General features: G+C 42.2%; 1 protein-coding gene and 1 long non-coding RNA gene across 32 annotated transcripts in view; one reads left to right on the top strand and one right to left on the bottom strand.

The window, feature by feature from the left end:
* LOC309870760 overlaps window positions 1-22,977 on the top strand; it is a 280,290-nt gene that overhangs the window by 70,268 nt on the left and 187,045 nt on the right. The gene's annotated exons all lie outside the window — the stretch shown is intronic.
* Window positions 1-22,977, bottom strand: part of SFMBT1 (Scm like with four mbt domains 1) — a 127,292-nt gene that overhangs the window by 96,388 nt on the left and 7,927 nt on the right. For all 31 annotated transcript variants that reach the window (XR_014314614.1, XR_014314615.1, XR_014314616.1 and 28 more), the window contains one exon: window positions 19,318-19,390. The gene's annotated coding sequence lies outside the window, so the exon portion shown is untranslated. The remainder of the gene's footprint in view (window positions 1-19,317; window positions 19,391-22,977) is intronic.

The following is a 22,977-nucleotide window of genomic DNA, read 5'->3' as shown; positions in this document are numbered from 1 at the left end:
AGGGCTGTGGTGTGGGTGGCCGAGAAGAGAACGGCTAAATTCAAAGTGAATGTGATGAATGGAAGTGAGTGTGCATTTGGATACCTGGGCAGCAAGTGCCCAAGATTTAACAGCACTCAAAAGGACAGCAACACTGCGCAGTTCTCAGAATCCTTCGTTCATCTTAGCAACTAGGAAAACACTGACCAATAAACCCAAAGGTCAAGAATTAGGGCCCATCCTCCATATTATTCAAGGTGCTGGAACTGAAGAAAGTGACAGGCACTCTTTTGTTTTTGCAAGCTCAATTTCAATTCAGCTATCAATATAATAAATCAAAATATACTGATGAGAGTGTATTCTGCCTGCTTTACAGTTGAAAAGCTAACACCTTTCAAAACTGAGTGCTAAAGAAACGAATAACAAAAACATATTGTTATACTATTAAGAAATTAAATATTTTATATTATCCTCCCGAAATCCTAAATCATGTTTTTATAAATAAAACATCCAAAAGACTAATCAAAATCATCTAGAAACTTGCTGGGAGCCTGACTGGCTCAGTTGGGGGACTGAGAGACTTTTGATCTGGAGGTTGTAAGTTTGAACCCACTGCTGGGTGTAGAGATGACTTAAAAGTAAAATCTTAAAAAATCATCTAGAAGCTTGCTATAGGATTTGATTATAATGCTGGCAAAAATACTCACTGGTTCAGTGGAAAACATTCTTCCAACTGCTCTCAGTGCGGAGCCTGAAATGGAGACAGTCTGACCCATTCATAAAACATGCCTAGTTACAACTGATAGGTTAGTTTGTACTCAAAATAATAAAAGTATTCATTCTTCAATCCTTTACCTAAAAATAAACTCTTTTAACAGAGGGGGCATGAGTAATAAATCAACCTAGAATGGGAAGAATATTGCCTCATGGGTACAACTCTTAGTGGCATACATGACTGAGTTGTTTGAAGTTGATCCCAGGCAAGCATTCTGCTAAATTCATCTTTCCATCCTCCACTGTTTCAAAATGTCAATATACTGAACACTTTGCAAAAACTTTATTCCAGATAAAAGAATCCAGACAACAGAGCCCTCACAGATTCTTCAATTCATTCAAACTGTAACAGATATTCAGGAACCTTAATGAGTCATTAACTCAGGATGCAAACCTCACTTGTTACAAAACATGACCTGATCCATCTCATCTTACATTTAAAAAAAGAGAGAGAGAGAGAGATGTTTTCTCAACTAGGACATAGTAATGATTTTCAACAAAAGAAAGGGGGAATAAATGAACTTATAATAATTTCCCTCTGCCTTTTACCAGAAACATTTTCTCAGATTTGTTGCAAAAAAACACATTTTAGTTTAGAATATAATCGTTGACTTCTAAAAATCTTCTGCAAAGAATTTTTTTAAAAGACTTTCTTTGGGGCACCTGAGTGGCTAGGTCAGTTAAGCATCTGCCTTCAGCTTGGGTCATGATCCTGGGGTCCTGGCTCCCTGGTTAGTGGGGGGCCTGCTTCTTCCTCTCTTCTCTGCTTGTGCTCTATCTCTGTCTCTCTCTCTCTCAAATAAATAAAATCTCAAAAAAAAAAAAAAAAGACTTTATTTTAGAGAGAAAGGGTGCATGGTGGCAGGGCAAAGGGTGGGGGGGGGCAGCGAGGGAGAGTATGAGAGAGAAGCAGACTCTTCTCTAAGCACAGAACCCAACGCAGAGCTTGATCCCACAACCCTAAATGAAACCCAGACTTGGATGCCCAACTGACTGAGCCATCCAGGCACCCCTTCTGGAAGAATTTTTAATGACTTATACCTTGAAATAGAAAAATCTAGAACTGGAGCACCCGGTGGCTCAGTTGGTTAAGTGTCTGCCTTTGGCTTGGGTCATGATCCCAGCCAGGGTCCTGGGATAGAGCCCCACATCAGGCTTCCTGCTCAACAGGGAACCTGCTTCTCCCTCTCCCCACCCCCTGCTTGTGCTCTCTCAGTGTCTGTTTCTCTCTCATAAATCAATCAATCAATCTTCTTTAAAAAGAAGAACCTAGAATTGACAGAAAAAAAAAAAACAGTGTGACTCGTAAGAATTTAGAGATATAAAATCACACCATTTTTGTCATATTCTAGGAAATGCTTATAACTAGGTATATTATTATGTTTTTTTTGGTTTTTTTTTCTTTTGCCCTAACGTTCTAATTTTGTTTCTATTAGATAATAATCAGTTAATTTGTATCTTTATTTCAGGAAGGAACATAGCTTATTTTCTATAAACTCTGTCTTGAGGTGAAGGAGCAAGAGAGCTGACACCTGAACCCTCAAGGCTACGCTAGGTGACTACTCATCCCTTCCTGCCCTCTGAAATACTCCCACTTCACAGGTAAGGAAATGAGGCTTCAAGAAGTTTTTAACTTGCCCAGGATTACAGAACCATTAAATGATAGCCAAAGCCAAAGCCTGACCTCTTTCTCCACATACCAAGCTGCAATTCAAAAATCACAATCTCTACACACAAACTTTTTCCAAAATGGATTTCCTCGTCTGCTACCATTTCCTCTTAGACACTTCACTGCACATTCTAAAGCCTCAATTCAGAGAAGACATCAGACCCTTTGCAGAAAGTTTTTAAAACCACCAGCCAATGAATCACTTAACAGTAACAAGAAACCCAGGTGAGAGCTGTCACAGGTGTTAACAGGTGTTCCTTGGTAAAAAGCTCTCCAGAACGACAGCGCATCTAGTCTACCTTTTAACTGTACAGCCATTTTACATTTTTTGTTCCCATATCACAAAATCTGATGTTCTAGTACCTGACAGGGGCATCCTAGGCTCTCTTGGGACTGGACTCTTGAGCAGACAGGCCTTCAAAGAGTGTTGATGGAGTGAGTGAATGAATACAGACACAGCTGGCATGAACTTCAATAGAGTAGAGAGAAATTATGGAGGTGGAGGACCCCAAAATGAAAACCTATAGCAAACACAGCTGGGGCACCTGGCTGGCTCACTTGGTAGAATATGTGACTCTTAATCTTGGGGTGGGGAGTTCGAGCCCCACACTGGAAGTAGGATTTACTTAAAAACAGAGTTTGTTTTTAACTAAGGCAACCTCACCTCAATAAAAATCATTTAAAAAGCCAAAATCATTTGAGTCATAAAAACTAATCGACCTGCATGTACTCATTTTCTACACTCAGCTGTTAAATATTGGCATAACTGATGACTGTGTAACAGCATCTGTGTTTTTCTTTGTGTGCAGTCTTCTTTTTTTTTTTTTTTGCCTTTTCATTTCACTGTGTTTTAATGTCTATTTCCTCAGATAAAGCCACAAGCACGGCTACAAACAAAAAAGAGAAACAGATATTCACAAGTATCAACAAAGACGTGGAGAAACTAACACTCTCACCCACTGCCAGTGAGGATGTCAAATGACAAAACCACTTTGGAAAAACAGTTTGGCAATTTCTCAAAAAGTTAAACACAGAGGGGTGCCTGTGTAGCTGACCCTTGATTTCAGCTCAGGTCATCATCTCAGGGTCATGAGATCGAGCCCCCATCAGGCCCTGCACTGAGCATAAAGCCTGCTTAAGATTCTCTCTCCCAGGCACCGGGGTGGCTCAGTGGGTTAAGCCTCTGCCTTCAGCTCAGGTCATGGTCTTAGGGACCTGGGATCCAGGCCCACATCGGGCTCTCTGCTCAGCAAGGAGCCTGCTTCTCCCCACTCTCTGCCTGCCTCTCTGCCTCCTTGTGATCTCTTTGTCAAATAAATAAATAAAATCTTAAAAAAAAAAAAAAAAGATTCTCTCTCCCTCTCCCTCTACCCACCTCCCCACTCTCTCTAAAAATAATAACAAATAAAATAAAAATAAGGGAGAAAATAAAATCTACAATCTTTTGCCTGTTAATTTTCTGCCTCAGATGACCAGGTATGCAGTGGGGGAAGACTCATTTCATCAAAGACAATGTAACTGTTTCCGTCTTTAGTTAGACTGCTGTCTTTTTTGGAGCCATACCTTTAGCAGCAAAAGAAGAGAAAATACAGAGCATTCTAAGATCCAGAACAGAGTCATTAACAAATTAAAGGACAAAGGGAGAAAAAGTACTAGAATTCGCAGTTTACACTCCTCACTGTTCATCAGACTCCATGGCCTCTCTGGACTCCAGGACCCTTACGGCCACAGGCTGGAAGGTAGTAGAGCTGGCCTCCCTGCCACAGTCCAGTGGAGGTCGGGACAAGCACATACACCTTGTAAAGCAGACTGAATTTCACAGAGTGGTTGTACCGTCTCACACCCAGCACCAGTGAGGAAAGTTCCATGCACCATTACCTATTTCCTACTGTGTGATTTAAACATTTCTGCAAATCTCGTGAGTATATCAAGGTATTTTACTGTGTTCTAATTTGCATGTTTTATATAAGAATTTGGTCAAAAAAGGACGTTTTTGAAAATTCTGAAAATGTGGGAGTCATTTTACTGTCCATGACTACTAATATAGTGATGCTTTTTTTTTTTTTTAATTTTATTTATTTACTTGAGAGAGAACAAGCGCGAGAAAGAGCAAGAAAGAGAGAGAGGAACAGAGGGACAGGGAAACTCCCTGCTGAGCAAGGAGCCCCATGAGGGGCTGGATCCCAGGATGCTGGGATCATGACCTGAGCCAAAGGCAGCTGCTTAACTGACTGAGCCGCTGAGGGGCCCAGTGATGCTGACTTATTCATTCACTCATTCACACTTACCAAGTGGTGAACAAAACAAAGTCCCTGTGGTCTTAGGAGATCACAGTCTAACCTACTTACAGCAAGCTCCCATGCCCCTCCCACAAGCCTCAGCCATTCACACTTAATAAACAAAACCCCCTCAAAGGCAGAGGGAAAGGACGCCAACATGTTAAATTGTCAAGTTTAAGGCTGAACTTAAACAGCAACTTGGGGAAAGTTCCAGCATTCACACCTAGAGGACCTCATGAAATAAGCATCCCCATGCCTCTTTCCTTCTCTTACAGCTTAGACCTCCACTTTTCAAAAAATATCAACAATACTTCGAAAGTAATACCCTTGACGAAATGAGTGTGACTTCTTGTAAGCATCTGTGTACATCTTGTGCTATTTCTAAACCCTCTCCACTCCTTTCCTTAAAAAAGATGCATCTCCACGGACAGACGACAAGTAGCAATAAACTCCTGCTTCCTTGTTTCTTTAATACAAATCGGATGTCTACTCACATTCAGAGAACTGAAGAATCCAAGAGCCAGGAGAGAATAAAGATACCTACACAGACCCATGTGAGGGTGCCAGGAGCTTCCTTCAGTGCTCCATCCCCTCTGGGCAGCACACAAACACGCTCTAGCCCTTCTCCACCCCTTTCACAGTAGGACATCTCATCTTGGAGGCAGGTCCACCCTACTGCTCACTTCGTCCCCAATCTGGCTAGCGTCTATCTTAACACACTAAAGTGGCTGCTGGCTAGGCCACTGTGACCTTCTGAACGCCTAAGCCAGTCTACGGCCCCCATCCACTCAGAAAACTGTCCCTCATCCTCAAAGTGTTTTCTTCTCTCCGCAACTGTGACACGCTCTCCTGTTCTCCCTCCACCCAGTCCTTCTGTCTGCTGACTCCTCCAGAACCACATCAACTAAACCTGGGATTTCCCTGGAGCGAATGCTGAGTTCTCTTTGCTCCCCACACGCATCCGACATTCTCTTCCTAGGTGATGTCATGCCAATCCGTGACGATGAGTACTACCAATATTAATGAGGACTTACTCCCTGAGCTGCAGACAGGTATGTCCAAGTACTCACTCGGAATCTCCACATCAACGTTCCACAGACAACCAAAGCTGATCTCCAATTTGCTCCCCAACTCAACGCTCCCTGGCTTCCCCACTTCTGTACTACACAACCAACCAATCCCAGATGCCAACCATCAGCCCAGCCATCCACAAATCCTACTGAGTCTACTGTCCCAACGTAGTTTGAAATCAACCACTTCTCTCCATTCCCGCTGCCATCATTCTAATTTGAACCGCCTAGACTTCTGCGGGAGTCTTCAAACTGCCTTTCCTCTCACTCCCAGAAATCCATTCTCCACAGAGTGGACAGATAGCTTTTTTTTTTTTTAAGAATTTTCAAAATTCTAATAGCAGACAGATATCTTTTAAAAGGCAAAGCAGATACTGTCACAATCCTCCTGAAAGCCTTTCAGTAGCTTACTAAATAATAAACTCCAAACCCCTTACCCAAGATCTACAAGACCTGCAAGATCTACTGCCTGCTTAGACCACTGTGGCTCCCTCCACACATGCTCCCTTGCTGGGTTCCTACTTCCCTGCAGACTCTTCTCTACCTCAGGGCCTCTGCAAGTCCTGCTCCCTTGCCCAAAGTGCTCTCTTCACAGCTGTTTCTCACCTGCACGTCTGAAATCACCAGCAGTTTTTTTCTCATTCCCTTACTGAGCACGTCCCCATATTACTCTCGGCCACATCGCTCAGTCTACCTGCCAAGTCCTTGTCGCCAATGCTAGATCCTATTTATGTCCGGGTGGGTCTGCCAACCCCCAACCCTCCCACAGCGCAGGCTCCCACCTTGTAGCGTTGTGCACACAGAGCAGACGAACACCTGTAGGACAGACGGCAGAAAGGAGAGACAGATCGAGGGTGGAGGAAGGACAGAGTAGGAAGAGAAGAGAAGAGGAAAGAAAGAAAAGGGAAGAAAACATTTCCAAACTATATCTAGCCTCCACCAGTTTTATAACTTAGATTTGTGTTCCCTGTAAGTGAAAAAGAAGTGCCTCACTGGCGAAGCTGAGCCTACAAGTAATACTGGAAATAGTCTGCATACGACTTCTCTTTGTCAAGCACCAGTCTAGCAGCAATCTGGCTACCTCATACTCAGTGCATTACAACTAGTCTTGAGAGTTACTCGGGCACAACTAAACTTGTAATGTAAACTGAGAAAAACATGCCTAAAACACAATGCCAAGAAAAAAAAAAAAAAAATATATATATATATATATATATATATATAAAATCCAAGCTTTTCATGCCTAAATTCATTAGAAAATACCTTTAAAATAACAGAACGTTAATGTGACGTGATCTGTATATGTAGGTATACTGCATTATTATCTCTTCATTGGTGTATGTTAGAAATGTCCCAAAATAAGAAGTTAACAAATAAAAGCAAATACCTACAAGAAGTTAAGAGTAAGATCTTTGAGTCATAGACATATTCCTGGCTCTACTGCACCCCATTTGGAGAGTTAATTTAAATGAGTGTGTAACAGTTTCTAAAGGTGTCTTCCTAAGACATCAGCTTCTTGGGAGCATCTGAGGGCACAGGAGAACAGGACCGCCCACCCACCTGCTCCGGTCGCAGCCTCCCAGCTGAGGCCCCGTCAGCCCAGCACCTTCCTAGGAAAGCCTCCAACAACCACGGCTCAAAAACAGAGCAACTTCAGGGTACAAATAAAATCATTTAAAAGAGAGAGGCAGTGGAAGCATGCTGAAGAGAAAAATAAATGGTTTTTGCTTAAATTCAAACAATATTTTTCTCATAGAATTTTGATGAGGTAGTATTTCTCACTAACACAGTGTTTCAAATTCAGAAAGGGACTTTTGGAAGACTAAAAAGGCAAATGCACCAGGGGCCATCCCCCTTCCTTCCCCAGTACAGCTCCTCCTCTCAAGGATTCCTTCTTTATAGCATTAAATAAAATGTTATGGCTGTCAGTAGTAAAAACGCAAATAATAAGCGTTTATTCAGGGCACAAAGAACAGAAGAATCTAAGCTGCTCTGGCAGTTAATTTTTTTGCTGTAGAAATTACTCAGCCATATGGGAAAATAAAAAGTAATAGAAGTTTATTTTCAGTTTGTTTAGATGAAGAAAATAATTTTTAAATCCTCCTAGAGAACGAAGGGACTGCACCTAGGTACGATTTTAAGGGATCGATTACATCCTTACAAGGAAATCCACAAACCTAATGAGATGGATGAAAGATCCATTAATTTATGTTTACAAGTAGCATAGGATCATCCTTAAATAAAAATAGCATCCAGAAATCCAAAATAACCTGATGAATGAAATAAGCTGGTACTTGAACATAAATTATTTAATTCATCAAAAACATGGTAAAATACTCTCTGAAAAGACTTATTAATATTAATAGCCCTTGGAATTTCAGTTTTTAAGGAAAAAAGGATGTGAATTGCATAAAAAATAAGTCGTAGGGGCACCTGGTGGCTCAGCTGGCTAAACATCTGCCTTCAGCTCAGGTCATGATCCCAGGATCCTGGGATCAAGACCTATGGTGGGCTCCCAGCTCAGGCGGATGTCTACTTCTGTCTCTCCCTCCGCCCCTTCCCCTGCTTGTGTTCACTCATGCTCTGTGTGTGTGTGTGTGAAATAAATGATCTTTAAAAAAAAAATCACAGCAGAATTCTAAATCTAGAAATATAATCATGGCATAGGATTTCATTTTGCGGGGTGATGGAGTATGGAGGAGGTAGTTTCTTTGTCTATCAATGACACACTTCGAATCCAAGAAACATACCCTCAACCCAGATCCCTGGGCCAGTCTTAACTGGGGCCTAGGAAAGCGAGGAAAAGGGCAAAGGGAATAGGGATCCTACCAGTTCCAACCATTTCCACGATTTTCTCCCTCTGCGTCATGAGAGATTAAAAAAGCTGTCATTCCTAATAAAAATAAGCTTATTACTGATAGATCGATGTCATAAATATTGATGAGTACTGAACATGAATATGGTTAGCAATCAAGTATATTTAGACCCTGCTACCCTTGTTCATAAAGTCAGAAGAGAAAGGAAGGGAGAAGAGGAGTGACAAGATACTGGCAATTCATCCTGGGGGAGGGGGAGCCAGGGATGATCTCAGCAGCAGAGAAAGGAGCACTTGGGTCAGAGGTACCATAAATACAAGCTTGTCACATCCTAGGCCTGTAAATGACACCAGGACTCTGAGTAACGACTCTGTAATCAGATTAGGAGAAGCCAGTATGATCCTTTAGGTGACAGAGATCTAATCTGGGACACAACTGGGCCTAAAAACAGATTTACTGAACTCACGGAAATGAGCACTTAATCACGCTAAGAGATCATGGCCACAGTGAAGATATGTTTCCTGTCGTGCTCCATTTCTAGAGGCTGAGTTCAGTTTGTGGTTCAACACATGGATGTGACTAGGCTAAGCTGGGATTTAATTCTTAGCTTGCTAATGTTGCACTCATAATCTCAGATCTCACCCTGCGCTATTAATTTGGGAACACAGCACAAATGACTCAATTTAGTTTGTCCTATATCTAAGCTTATCTCCCCAAATGAAGTAAATAAATATCCCCTGTGCTGGACAGTTTATGTCGCTACTTAGCCCTATACCTTCCCTTCTAGACCATCCTTGAATCATCTGGCTTGAAATCTACGTTCCCAAGCCCCAGGCAGCTGGGCTCCCATAAGGCTCTAGCAGCAGCCCTGGCAGGAGGGAACTCCAGTAACATTGGGGCAAAATGGGGGAGTATGGGCTCTGAGGAATATCACATTCCCCATTTGCTCCTCCAGCCCTTCTTTTTCTATCTAATTCCTAGAATCATACCCCCCTCTTTTTTTTTTACCCTGAGATCAAGACCCAAGCTAAGATCAAGAGTTGGGATGCTGGGGTGCCTGGGTGGCTCAGTGGGTTAAAGCCTCTGCCTTTGGCACAGGTCATGATCCCAGGGTCCTGGGATCGAGCCCCACATCGGGCTCTCTGCTCAGCAGGGAACCTGCTTCCCCCTCTCTCTCTGCCTACTTGTGATCTCAGTCTGTCAAATAAATAAAATCTTTTTTTAAAAACTTAGAAAAAAAAAAAAAAAGAGTTGGGATGCTTAACGTTCGAACCACTCAGGTGCCCTGAATTGTACCCCTTCTTGACTGAAGCACCTGGAGGGGTTTCCCGACTAAACACTGACAGTCTACCAAATTCAGAATTTATAAAACTCACAGACCAGGGTGAATCTATGCTACTTCTGTGCTGTGAAATATTCATTCATTCACTCATTCAACAAATTTTTACTGTGCACCTTCCATCAGCCAGACCCTGCTCTAAGTGCTAGAGATAGAGCAATAAACAGCAGAGACAAAAATCCCTCTCTTCAGAGAACTAACATTCCAGTGGAGGAGAGCAATAATACACAAAAAGATAAACAAATACAAGTGTTAGATAATGCTAAGGAGGGAAAAAAAAAAAAAAAAAAGCTAAACAGGGGGCAGGGATGTGAAATGTTGGAAGCAGTTGAGCTGCTACCTTCAGCTCGGGTCATGATCCTGGGGGCCCGGGCTCGAGCCCCACATGGGCTCCCTGCTTGGTGGGGAGCCTGCATCTCCCTCTGCCTGCCACTCTGCCTACCTGTGCTTTCTCTCTATCCATCTGTCAAATAAATAAATAAATAAATCTTAAAAAAAAAAAAATTTAGATACGCAGGCCAATCACTGAGGTGATTTTTGGAAAAAGTCGAAGAAATGGAGGGAGCCAGTTGTCAGATATCTGCAGGAAGGGCATTCCAGGCAGAGGGGACAACATGGAAGGAGACCCCTTACATGCTAAAGAAAGGGGCCGAAGTCTGAGAGGTGGGGTGGCCAGGCCATGCAAGCCTTGTGGGAGACAAGAAAGATGGTAGTTCAGCTGTAGATTCTGAGCAAAGGACGGAATCCTATGACTTACCTGTAAACAGGATTCCACGTGTCAAGGGCAGACTGGAGGGGGCAAGGGCGGAAGGAAGGGGAGCTGTGAGGAGGCTAGTGAAGTCCAAACGAAACTAGATGTTAGCAAGCACCACGTGGTGACAATGAGGATGCTGAGCAAATCCTCAAGAGACCCTGAACTCCTACATGGCCTTAGAGTCGGGCCAGTCCCTGAATCTTGCTGGAATTCATATCAATAGAAATTTTCATAAGACTCCTACCCAATGAGAATATAATGGCTTTATCCAAAGAAAACTAAATAATTGCAAATTAACATTCTGTAATAATCAATATAGGGAAAAACTAATGTGCAACATATATCAGGGCTATAAAAATATTAATATTTTCATAGAAATATTAAAGAAGCAATATAGAAGTATAGAACTTACATTACCTATAAATTTGGTTTCTATTTAGCTGATCCGATTAGAGAAAAAGTATTACTTTATTAACTATATTTCTTTCTTTTTAAGGTTTTATTTATTTATTTACTTGAGAGAGAGAGAGCGAGCATGAGAGGGGTAAGGTCAAGGGAGAAGCAGACTCCCTGGGGAGCTGGGAGCCCGATGTGGGACTTGATCCCAGGACTCAGGGATCATGACCTGAGCCAAAAGCAGTCGCTTAACCAACTGAGCCACCCAGGCGCTCCTATTAACTATATCTCTAAGAGGAAAATTATCATATGTAAATTTTCTAGAGAGCCATGAGGAATTTTAAACCTAGAAGAAATCTGATAGTCCCCTTCTCGTCGTTTTGGGATGAAGGTAATAAAGCCCAGATATAAATGAGGCTTGGTCCTTCTTCAAGTACCAGAACACATTTTAATGGTAGATGGAAATACTTCTGAAATATATTTTTACTTCCTTATCTCCATAAGACTGTGCGTCCTGAACAAACTTTTAAGTTTTTCTTGATAATTCTGATAACTTTGGTAAGTCAAAAGAACCTTATGTTGGATGTCCAGCCCCAAAGAAATGCTGGGCTTTGCTGACAGCTGCCACCAGTGTGCAGCCCTGACAATCTCCACTCATCTGCCTCCCAGCTAATGGGGTCTATTCTACACAAGACCGGGAAAGAGTTAGGAACCATCCACAAACAAAAGTGAGACTAGTTAAAACCGAAAAAGAAATACGATCAGCTTTGGTACATGAGCTCTATAGCAATTACTGCTAGCACTTAGAAATGGACTTGGCTGTTCTGTTGTTGGGCTGTGTTGTTGGGGGGAAAGACTACCTCCAAAAAGGATGTCTGGAGAGATGATATATTTGCAATCCTTCAGAAAAAAGTTCTGCCCCCCAAATGCAATTCACCACTTCTAAGAAAGCATGAAGATTAAAATTACTTAATGAGAAATTAACTTTCTGACCATTAACATTATAAATATCACCACATAAAATAGCAAATTGCCAAGGCACCTGGGTGGCTAAGTCAGTTAAGCATCCTACTCTTGATCTCAGCTCAGGTCTTGATCAGTCAAGAGTTCAAGCCCCATGCTAGGCTCCACATTGGGCATGGAGCCTACTTTAAAAAAAAAAACTGCCAAGGTAGTATTTACTTCTCAAACAACAGCTTAGAAGTATGAATAGGAGAGTAGTGAGCTTTAAAAAAAGGGGACTTCATTTCTTCTACAACCTACCCCACCAAATTTCTCTAGTAGGCTGACATAATAATGTCATAATAATAACATAATAATGGTCCCTTTACTACCATTCTACCAAAACTAGCCTATTTTAAAAATTAACAATAAAAAAAGTTTAAGGTTGGAGCGCCTGGGTGGCTCAGTGGGTTAAAGTCTCTGCCTTCGGCTCTGGTCCTGATCCCGGATCCTGGGATCAAGCCCTGCATCAGGCTGTCTGCTCAGCAGGGAGCCTGCTTCCTCCTCTCTCTGCCTGCCTCTCTACCTCCTTGTAATCTCGGTCTGTGAAATAAATAAATAAATAAAATCTAAAAAAAAAAAAAAAGTTTAAGGTTAATCTGTATTGGAAACTAAAGATTCACAGAAACAGAGAACCATAAATCAACACTGCAAATGACTTGCATGTAAGCATTCAACATAACAAGCCCCCTCAGCAATTAAACAGCAAATATGGGAGCTCAACAGATAACGTGAACAGTTTGGGGCTCTCTTAGGATATACTCTAATTCTTGCCAAGCTGCATGCTCATGGCCAGAGATCGAGAACTTTCCTTCCATCCCCGTGTCCTGACTACTACACACTGCAGCTCCAGGTGGATCTCCACGGGCCTAAGCTGCAGATGTTAACAGCCCAGGGATCATGAGAGCTAGCTCTTGTTTCCTCTACTGCTCTGAGAGAGAAAGAGCTAGTAGGAACCCCACCAGCTTTAAACAGCTTTAGAAGGAAGGAGCACTAAAGGTAAAGGACTGGAAGGGGATGTGCAAAGGAGAAGTTCAGGGTATTTTCTTATTTTACAATAGACCTTTTCTCCACTAAAAAAAAAAAAAAAAAAAAAAAAATCAGTAATAATTTAGCTTATTAGAAAGTCTTACACTAACAACACAAGTATTCACCGATCACTCACTGCCTGACGTCCAACAAAAATTCTTTCCTAAAACAATACCCTACAAGATAACCCTTCCCACACCCTTGTAGAAATATCTTCCACAGTAGGCATTCTGTACCTTTCTGACAGCACTTACACGGGAGTATTCTGTGGCATGTCTTACCACAGCACTAGAAGCTTCTCCAGGGCAGAGACCTCACTCTACTCTGCATTCCTCAAACTCCTGGCACCAGGGCTTCACTTCATGGCTATCTGGCGTTTGCTAAATGAATTTCTGTGGTATCAGATCATGATATCTCCAATTCATTACTGAGAAAAAAAATACAACTTTCTAATGCAGCAATAACACTGCTGCCCCCAGGGAAGGGTACTGCCGCTTCCACAAGAGAAAGAAATTCAATGCCTACCATCTGTCTCAAGTCAGTCCCTCTGACTCGTCCTAGTGTGCAAACCAGCCAATCAGGAGCACCTTTCTCAACAAGGAGTGGAAGAATCTGAAAGGTCATTAAAGCGGAGTCCCTGTATAAATGTACCAGGCACTACCCACAGGCAATCCGTTACACTCCAAATTCTTCAAGTGAAAACATGCCTTCAAGCCACTGCTTCTTCTGCCCGCTCTTTCAACACTGGATGGTCCAACATGCCAGGCTGTCCTGTGGTCTTATCTGACTAACCCTATCAGCTGATTTCTATACTTCCTCTTATACCCCTTCTTGAAAGCACCTTCTCAAACCTTAAAACTTGCTTTCTGACATAGTGACTGATACTGTATGACACCTTCTTTGCCACAAGCCCAAGACTACAAGTCACATCCTTTTGCCTGACTCCACTGGTCAAAATTACTCCCTAGAACACAAAATAAGCAGCAGAGAGAAGGGCCCAGCAGAGCACACACACTTGGCTCAGGCACAGCCAGCAGCACCCTCAGTGGCTCAGGGACCCTGCAGGAAAGAACACTGGTGCTCACAGATACTCGCGCACGCCTGCCTCTCTCTCTCTGCCTACTTGTGCTCCCTCTGTCAAATAAATAAATAAAATCTTAAAAAAAAAAAAATCAACTGGTATTTTTTTTTTTTTAATTTAGCTATATATCTGCCAAACAAGCAAAAGAACGCAAAAAAAAAAAAAAAAATCCAGAAAGTGATATAACTTGTTAGTCAATCTATGGTGTGGCAATTTTCTCAAAAGCAAAATACAAAACAAATTATCTACATTTGTAACGGGCAGGCTGCAGTCAGGGCTGGGGCTTCGAGGCTGGTCCACGCCTCACTGGTGCAGGGGCATCTGCGGACGCTGCCTGCAGGGGAAGGCAGAGAGTGGCCGGCAAGCAGAAGGCCTCTGTGCGACTCTATCTCCAAGTCCTCTGACTCTACTGCATCCACTTGCTTCTTCTCTGCATTTGGGGGACAGGAAGTGGTTGGAGAATGGTCTCTACAAATACACTAACTCAGAAAAAAACTTTAAGTATTAGACAGCTCATCTTAATCCAAGCACATTCAGCTGTTATTTGGGATAATTTCCACAATACTGTTGTAGCATTAAAAGACTGGAAATAACCCAAAATGTATACAAACAGGAAACCGACTGAATAAATTAAGGTGCATCCTGGGGGCACCTGGCACATACCTACTAAGGTAGAACATGTGGCCCTTGATCTCCGGGTTGTGAGTTCAAGCCCCAGCCTACAAAAAAAAAAAAAAAAAAAAAAAAAAAGGAAAGAAAGAAAGAAAGAAAAGAAAAGAAAAAAAGGTACATCCATACAATAGACTCCTAGGTAATCATTAAAAGAATGAGGCCAAGCTTTGTGTACTTGGATATAGCTAAGGTTCTATTAATTTTTTCTTTAGAATTATTTATTTATTTGACAGAGAGATCACAAGCAGGTAAAGAGGCAGGCAGAGGTGGGGGGGCAGGAAGCAGGCTCCCTGCTGAGCAGAGAGCTCGATCCCAGGATCCCAAGACCATGACCTGAGCCAAAGGCAGAGGCTTAACCCACTGAGCCACCCAGACGCCCTATCTAAAGTATTTAAATGAAGAGTACCACCAATTGTTTTTTTTTAAGTCAGTGGGGAACTATATGTTTTTATACAAATAGAATTTTTCTGGGGAAAAAAAGAAATTAACAATAAGAGTGGCCTACAGAAGGGACTGAGGGTCTGGGGGTCTCAGTTAAGGAATACACTCTTTTGCACAATTCAAAAACATTTTACTATGTACACATCTCCCTATTTAAAAAAAATCAGTAAGTATTTAAATCTAGGATTATGACAAAATCAAAGCAGTGGAAGGAAAAGTGTTGCCTCTTAACAGCAATTTTACATTTCTTACCTATCTCTAAATTCTTTGTGGCAAATATTTGAATTTATTTAAACAAAGGTAGATATAGAGAGGTCCACTCTACCCTCCTCCTTCAAAACCACAAATGTTCAATTTCTAGACATAATGCTAAAAAAAAATTGCTCTTGCTTCCCCAACCAAGATGCATAAATCTCTTAAATGTTTCCCTTTGTTGTAACCAAAGTTTAAATGATTCAAATATATTAATAAATCCATAACTGAAGTTCAGTTATATTTCATGTTATTATTATGTTCCAATCACATTTTATGAGAAACAGTTTCATCTAAGATTGTCTTATCGCTAAACCAACAAAGAACTTTAGTATTACTGAAGAGTCCGAATTTCCTAAACTCACCCCAGCCAAAAGTTAACTCAGTCATAAACTAGAGGGTTCCCCCCATAGCTTCAAAATTTCCAAAACTTCCCCATTTCCAAACAGGACTGGGGAGGGAGGTTGCAGGCAAAGCCCAAGTAAGCATGTCCAACCTTCTTCCACCTCTGTGGATGCCTTCCCCGGTCTCAGGACCCCCAGAACACTGACTCGATGAACAGCGGGAGGACAGTGGATCCACTGGGTCTGATCCAGAAGCCCCGCCTGCGGCTCATGTACCAGTCATACCGGGCAAACCGTCTCTGCACCCACTACCATAAGAAGTGAAGCAAATGCCTCGAGCTAATGCCCTTCACCTGGATTTTTACTAGCAGAAATGTGTTTCTTAAGGATGTATAAATGTGCAGGTGCCTTGGCAAAAATAATGACATAAGTTAATATGCTAATGAAAATGAAAGAAATGTTGCTAACCTAAAAGATTAACTAAAACAGACACCAAGCAGCAAAATATGACAAAATATTGACTCCTCATAAAAAAATTTCTGAACATCCAGAACTGAACTGTAATACTGTACAAAAATGTCCAGGCTTAAAAAAAAATTACTCCTTAGATCATTTACAAGTTGGTTGTTTATTCACACCCCCATGTAACATAGATGTATTTGCCATGCTCCGTTCTCAGTACCAGGCGTACCATGCTGACTAAGACAGACCCAGTCCCTCCTCATACCGTTGGTGGGAATGCTAACTTGTGCAGCCACTGTGGGAAGACAGCATGGAAGTTCCCCAAAATGTTAAAAATAAAACTACCCTCCAATCCAGCAATTGCCCTAGTGGGTATTTACCCCAAAAAATACAAAAACGTTAATTGAAACAGAAACACACAGGGCGCCTGGGTGGCTCATTGGTTAAACGTCTGCCTTGGGCTCAGGTCATGATCCCGGAGTCCTGGGATGGAGCCCCACATCGGGCTCCCTGCTCACCAGGGAGTCTGCTCCTCCCTCTCCCACTCTCCCTGCTTGTGCCTGCTCTTTTTCTCTCTGTCAAATAAACAAATATGATCTTTAAAAAAAATAATAAGAAAGAAAGAAAAGAAACAGATATATGCACCCCTATGTTACTGCAGCATTATTTACAAGAGCTAAATTATGGAATCCAGCTCAAGTGTCCATCGACAGATGAATGGAGAAAGAAGATGTAGTGTATATACACAGTGCAATATTATTCAGCTGCAAAAAGAAGGAAATCTTGCCACTTGCAACATGGATAGAGCTAGAGAATATTACCCTAAGTTAAATAAGTCAATCAGAGAAATTGACAAATTTCTTTTAATCCAAGTAGAGAGTATTTGGAATTTTTTCTACATCTCTGAAAACTTTGATGAAAGCCTGTATTGGTTGGGGAGCATAAAAATGACAATTTTCATGTCATTTTTATGACATAAAAAGACAAATACCGTATGATTTCACTCAAATGAGGAATTTAAGAAACAAACAAGCAAAGGGAAAAAGAGAGGTAAACCATGAAACAGACTCTTAACTCAAGAGAACAAACTGATGGTAACCAGAGGGGAGGTGGGAGGCGGGGCGAAATGGTTCAAACAAACAGGTGATGGGCATCAAGGAGGACATGCGTGATGAGCACCAGGTGTTGTATGGACGTGCTGAATCATTCTATTGTACACCTGAAACTAATACAACACTGTTAACTACACTGGAATTAAGATTAAAACTTTAATTAAAAAAAAAAGACCCAGTTCCTGTCTTCATGAAGTTTATAAGAGTAAACACAAGAACAAGGCATCAGGGCATTGTCCAGTTCTGTCACAAGGAACAATAAGGAAAAACATCCTCAGAGTAGATTTCATATTCTCTAGAGTATGGCTTCAAAGCATATATAATAAATTGAAACTTTTTAATTTAAATTTTAAAATGAGCTGAAATAAGGTAATTTCATATAGCGATAAGTGCCACAAAGAAAACCAAACACTAACGAGAATGTAGCTCCTGGAGTGGAGGTAAGGATGTTGAAGGAAGGTTTTATCCCTGAGCCGAACCCCTTCTGGTGAAAAGGAACAAACGCTAACAAGTGTGGTGTGCTTGGAGGGACAGGGAACCCACGAAGCTGTGCTGTGGGAAAGTGGTGGGAAAGTGGCAGAGAGGACGGGGACAAACCACAAAGGGCATTATAGGCCACAAAAGGAGTTTGGATTTTATTCTAATGACTGTGGAAAGTCACTGGCAGCCTCGAAGCCTGGGAGTGACAAGAGGGAATCTGATTAAACATAATAGCTTCTTGTTTAGAACACAATCCATCTTCAAGGAGAAAGAACATTACAAACCGCCGTGTGGCAATATTGCTTCTGTGCCCTCATCAGCCAGAGCTGCTCCGCTCTCTACTCTCCGCTAGGTTGTGTGCAAGGTACTATACACAGGGTCTCTGACCTTGAGCTCACAGCCTGGTGGAGATGAGAAACACGGGACAAATGATTATAGCTGTGATATTTATAAGAGTGGAGCACGTACAATGCCAGCGAGCACCCAGGGCAAAGGGTAATCGGGCCTGGAGGAGTCCAGGAAGGAAGACCTCACCAAGACCGGAATCAGAGTCCTATAGAGGGCAAGCAGGGATTTCCTCAGTGCACTCCCCTCTGGGCAACACCCAAGCCACTGGTGGGATACAAGAAAATGTAGGCGCTACAAAGACTCCTTCTTTTAAAGTATATTACGTAGGATTTTTATGGTGGAATGGAGGAAAAAAGTTAACACATAAAACTTGCAACCGCAACTTCACAGGTATTGGTTAAATACAATTTTATTAAGAATTTCAAAAGCACAAACTTCTAGTTTTAAAATTAAGTCCTAGAGATTAACATACAGCACGGCAACTATAGGTAGTAACACTGTACCATGTATTTGCTAAGAGAATAAAAGAGTTCTTATCACAAGAGAAAAAAGGCTTTTGTTAACTGTGTATGGTAACGGATGTCAACCAGACTTACTGCGGAGGCCGTCCCCCAATATATATACAAATACTGAACCATTATGCTGTACACCTGAAACCAATACAATGTTGAATGTCAACTGTAGCCCAACTTTAAAATTAATAATCTTTTAAAAAGAACTTTATCTGTGTGTGTGTGTGTGTGTGTGTGTGTGTGTGTGTGTGTGTGTCTTTGTTACCCATCGTGAGCTGGGGTTAAAGACTTTTTTGAATACCAACTTTCTTGCAGTCATTTTTATGCTCCCCAACCAATAGAGGCTTTCATCAAAGTTTTCAAAGATGTAGAAAAAATTCCAAATACTCTCTACTTGGATTAAAAAAATGATTAACAATCTACTGAAAGCTTTCTCTGTGTCTGCACACGGGCATATACATGTACTTCCAGAGCTACCTGGAAGTGTTGGAGACATGACATCTCACCTCTAAACTCTTCAGCTGCTGTCCCCCAGTAGAAAGGGCATTCTCCTATATAATCACAACACCATTAGTACACCTAAAAAAAAGAGAAAAAAGAAAAAATATCAACAACTCTTTAATATCATCCATCATCAGGTTCATAGTTTCAAAAGTTTTTAAATACAAGGAAAGGGTTTTATTGAGAAACTTACTGAAGAACTGTATTTTTATAAACTGATTAGATTTACTATTATTTATATTTCACTATTTTTCATTTCTTTTTTTTTAAGCTTTTTTTAAATTTATTTATTTGACAGGCAGAGAGCACAAGTAGGCATAGAGGCAGGCAAAGAAAGAGAGGAGGAAGCAGGCTCCCCGCTGAGCAGACAGCCAAAGCTCAGATCCCAGGACCCCGGGATCATGACCTGAGCCGAAGGCAGAAGCTTTAACCACAGAGCCACCCAGGTACCCCACTATTTTTCATTTCTAAATGTAATAATACTTTTAAGTTAAAAGTCTAATTTTTAGGGGCGCCTGCGTGGCTCAGTTGCTTAAGCGTCTGTCTTCAGCTCAGGTCATGATCTCGGGAGTCCGGGGTTGGAGCCCGCATGGTTGTGGTCTAGCTCCCTGCTCAGCAAGGACTCTGCTTCTCCCCCTCCCTTTGCCCCTCCATCCCGTGTGCACTTTCTCTCAAACAAATAAATAAAATCTTTTTTTTTTTAAAGATCAATTTTTAAAAGTCAATTTGTTAAATATTACAAGAATGATTATAGTAATCAAACATGGCAAAAAAGTGTGAAAGTGGTCCATGCAAGACTGACATTTTGGAAGTGCTGTGTTACTGGAAGGACACTCTAAAAGGGACCTCCCGGGAAAAGGATGCATGGAGAGCAGGGTGTCAGCGAGAGAGAGGGAGGTGAGCGGGACGGTCACTGAAGGGAAGCTCTTTGAGGGCTCTGCTTGCTTTCCTGAGGAGTCTGGACTTCACCCTACTGGCAGTGGAAGTTTTACATTATACAATCACGTTTGTTGACAAAGTTCTTCTGGCCACAGTCTGTCAGATGGACTGGAGAGCAGGGAAGATTGTGGCGGGGGGGGGGGGGGGGGGACATTTGGAGTCAAGAGAACAAGGTGTATACTTTTCACTGCAAATATTTTAGTTACATTATGGGTTAAATAAACCTGCTATACTGGTAAAGGGACAAAACAAAAACATAAAATTAAACTAAGCTTATCTTGAATGTTCATGTTACTGAAATGCAGCTTTAAAGACAGAAAGGTACAGTCAGGAGAGACTCAATTTTGAAAGGAGCCCTTGGGCACTTGTGAAGTTTTCAGCATTTAATGGAGCTGGCTCTTTTTAATACCCAGTTTCACTTTCCAAAGTGGCTTTCCTTTTCCTTGTCAAGATTCATCACTGGCACTAATTTTGTATTTATCAGTCACAATTAAAACTTTCCAAAGGAAAACCAATGGGAAAGAGGTGGGGTGCAAAACAGATAAAGTGATTTTCAAATACACAGAGTGCCCTCGGGACAGTACTGGCAGTAACTGCAGGAGCTCCACGCAGAGTCCAGGGGCCAGATGCCAAACCTGCCTCGAGGAGGAGGAGGTGGAGGCAGCACTGGGAGGCTGGCTAAGGGCAGGACCGGACACTGGCCCTTCACTCCCTTCCTCTCCCGGACACCTCTACTTGTGTTTATGTTACACACTGCGCTTCCTAGAAAGATTCATTTGAACAAAATGTTCCTTAGCTTTAAAAATGTCTCAAAGCAAAGGAGTCAGATTTGCATGAATATTCCTAAGTCGGAGGCTGGTAATTCAAGAAGACTCTGCATTCCATAAGAGAGCTGCCCCGGGGGGGGGGGGGGGGGGGACACTAAACAAACACCATCACTGAAGAGGAACATCAAGAAAGAGACTTGGCAGACAGGCCTGCTGAAGGAGCAGCAGCTTCAGAGTAGAACGAGGGGCTGTGGGTTGTCAGGGACCTGTGTCTTTTGAGGGCCCAGTGAGGCAACCAAACTGGAGATCCTGACAGCAACAGACATGTGTATGTAAAGCTTAGCAGAAAGAGTTAGGAAGGCACAAGGGCTAGGGGAAGGTGAACACGGATGAATCCACAAGACAGATGTAAACAGAAAAACAAGGGAAGGTCTGAAAAAGTCACAGAAGGCAAAAAGAAAAGGCTCTTCCTCAAGACAGGACCCCAGGGGCCACGCACGCATAGGGCCACTTCAAGAGGGGACCCTAAATGCGAGATAGCCTGTGTCCAAGAAGAGAGAGCGCACAGGCTAGACAGCTTGGGGGTGGTAGTCTACAAAGCAGAGGTTGCAGAAGGACAACAGGGCAAGGTTAAGGGTACTGGCTAGGAAGCGAGTGAAAGACTGGACAATGGGTCCAGGTCTGAAGGGGCTGGAACTCTGAGAGAAAAAGGAAATCACAATGAGGTCCAAGATGAGACAGGGGAATACAGAAGCCCCTCGAGGAAGCTACAGAAGAACAGCACACCAAAACTTAAGATTTCGCTAGTAGAGGTGTTCTGGAAAAAGCTCCTTTCAGACAAGTTAACAGGAAGCCAAAAATCAAAGTAAAGGGTTGGGACAATGTCTTCAGAACCCTATAATGCCTTAAGGAGGCAGCAGGAGTCACGCAATCCTCCCCTCCAGCACTCACTGCAGAGAAGGGACACCCACCCCAGCAGGGAAGGCCAGAGCTAGGCCTACCCAGCCCCTTGTCATGCCTACACAGGCAACAGGGTCTGGCAAAAGTCACTGAAAGCGGCTCTCAGTTCACCCAGGAGCCTCTATCTCCGCATAAGGAAAACAGGGCCCCGATAACATCTAGGAGATCTAAGTTTGTTTTCCAACTTGTGTAAAATGTTACTTGTATTAAAAATAATAATAACTATGCATATTTTAAATGCAAATATAACTCGCGCTTGAGAGCTGGGAAATTAGCTTTAAAAAGGAAACAAAATGGAGGTGGCTGCTGGGTCAGTTGGAAGAGCTTGTGTCGCCTGATCTCAGAGCTGTGAGTTCAAACCCCACACTGGGCAGGGAGCTTACTTACAAATTATGTCTCATCTAACAGTTTACTTACAAACCCCAATGCTTATTTTAAAAATTAACAAACTGACTCATATATAAACTGGTCTCTTCACAATATTTAACTGACAATTCAGGAGCATGACACACTCTAGGGAGAGAATGGAGTAAAAGGTGCTCATTAGTGTGCTAGGGAGAGTATCAATCACCAAAGAAATGGACACATTCAGAAAAACCTTACTAATTCTAAGCAGCAACTAACCACTCTGATTTCCTTAAGAATTGAGAAGTTAAGGCACCAAAAAATAAAAACAAAAACAAAAACAAAACCCAGGCTTCACAACATTATCAATTTTTCAAGGGTTTCAAGAAAAATAGTCAAAAGCAGCCTCGTCAAGAAGATAGTGACGGGGTGGGGATCCAGAAGTACCCCCAAAGGACCCGCCCTCCCCTGGTAACGGACAGCATTCGGGAGAGTCACCCCATGCGTACTCCATGAACACAGGCCAGGTACTACAAAATAAGAATAGTGAAAAGAAAAATAGTGAAAGAAAAAACGTCCACATCTTTGGCCATTCTGGGACTACTGACTGCTCCACTCATAATCCTCAGCTCTGTCAGACCTGCCTTCCCGGTC

The sequence above is a fragment of the Mustela nivalis genome, assembly GCF_964662115.1.
Source record: "Mustela nivalis genome assembly, chromosome: 1".
NCBI classification, from domain to species: Eukaryota; Metazoa; Chordata; class Mammalia; order Carnivora; family Mustelidae; genus Mustela; species Mustela nivalis.
Note: the sequence above shows the minus strand (reverse complement) of the source record. Positions and strands in the feature narration are given on the sequence as shown.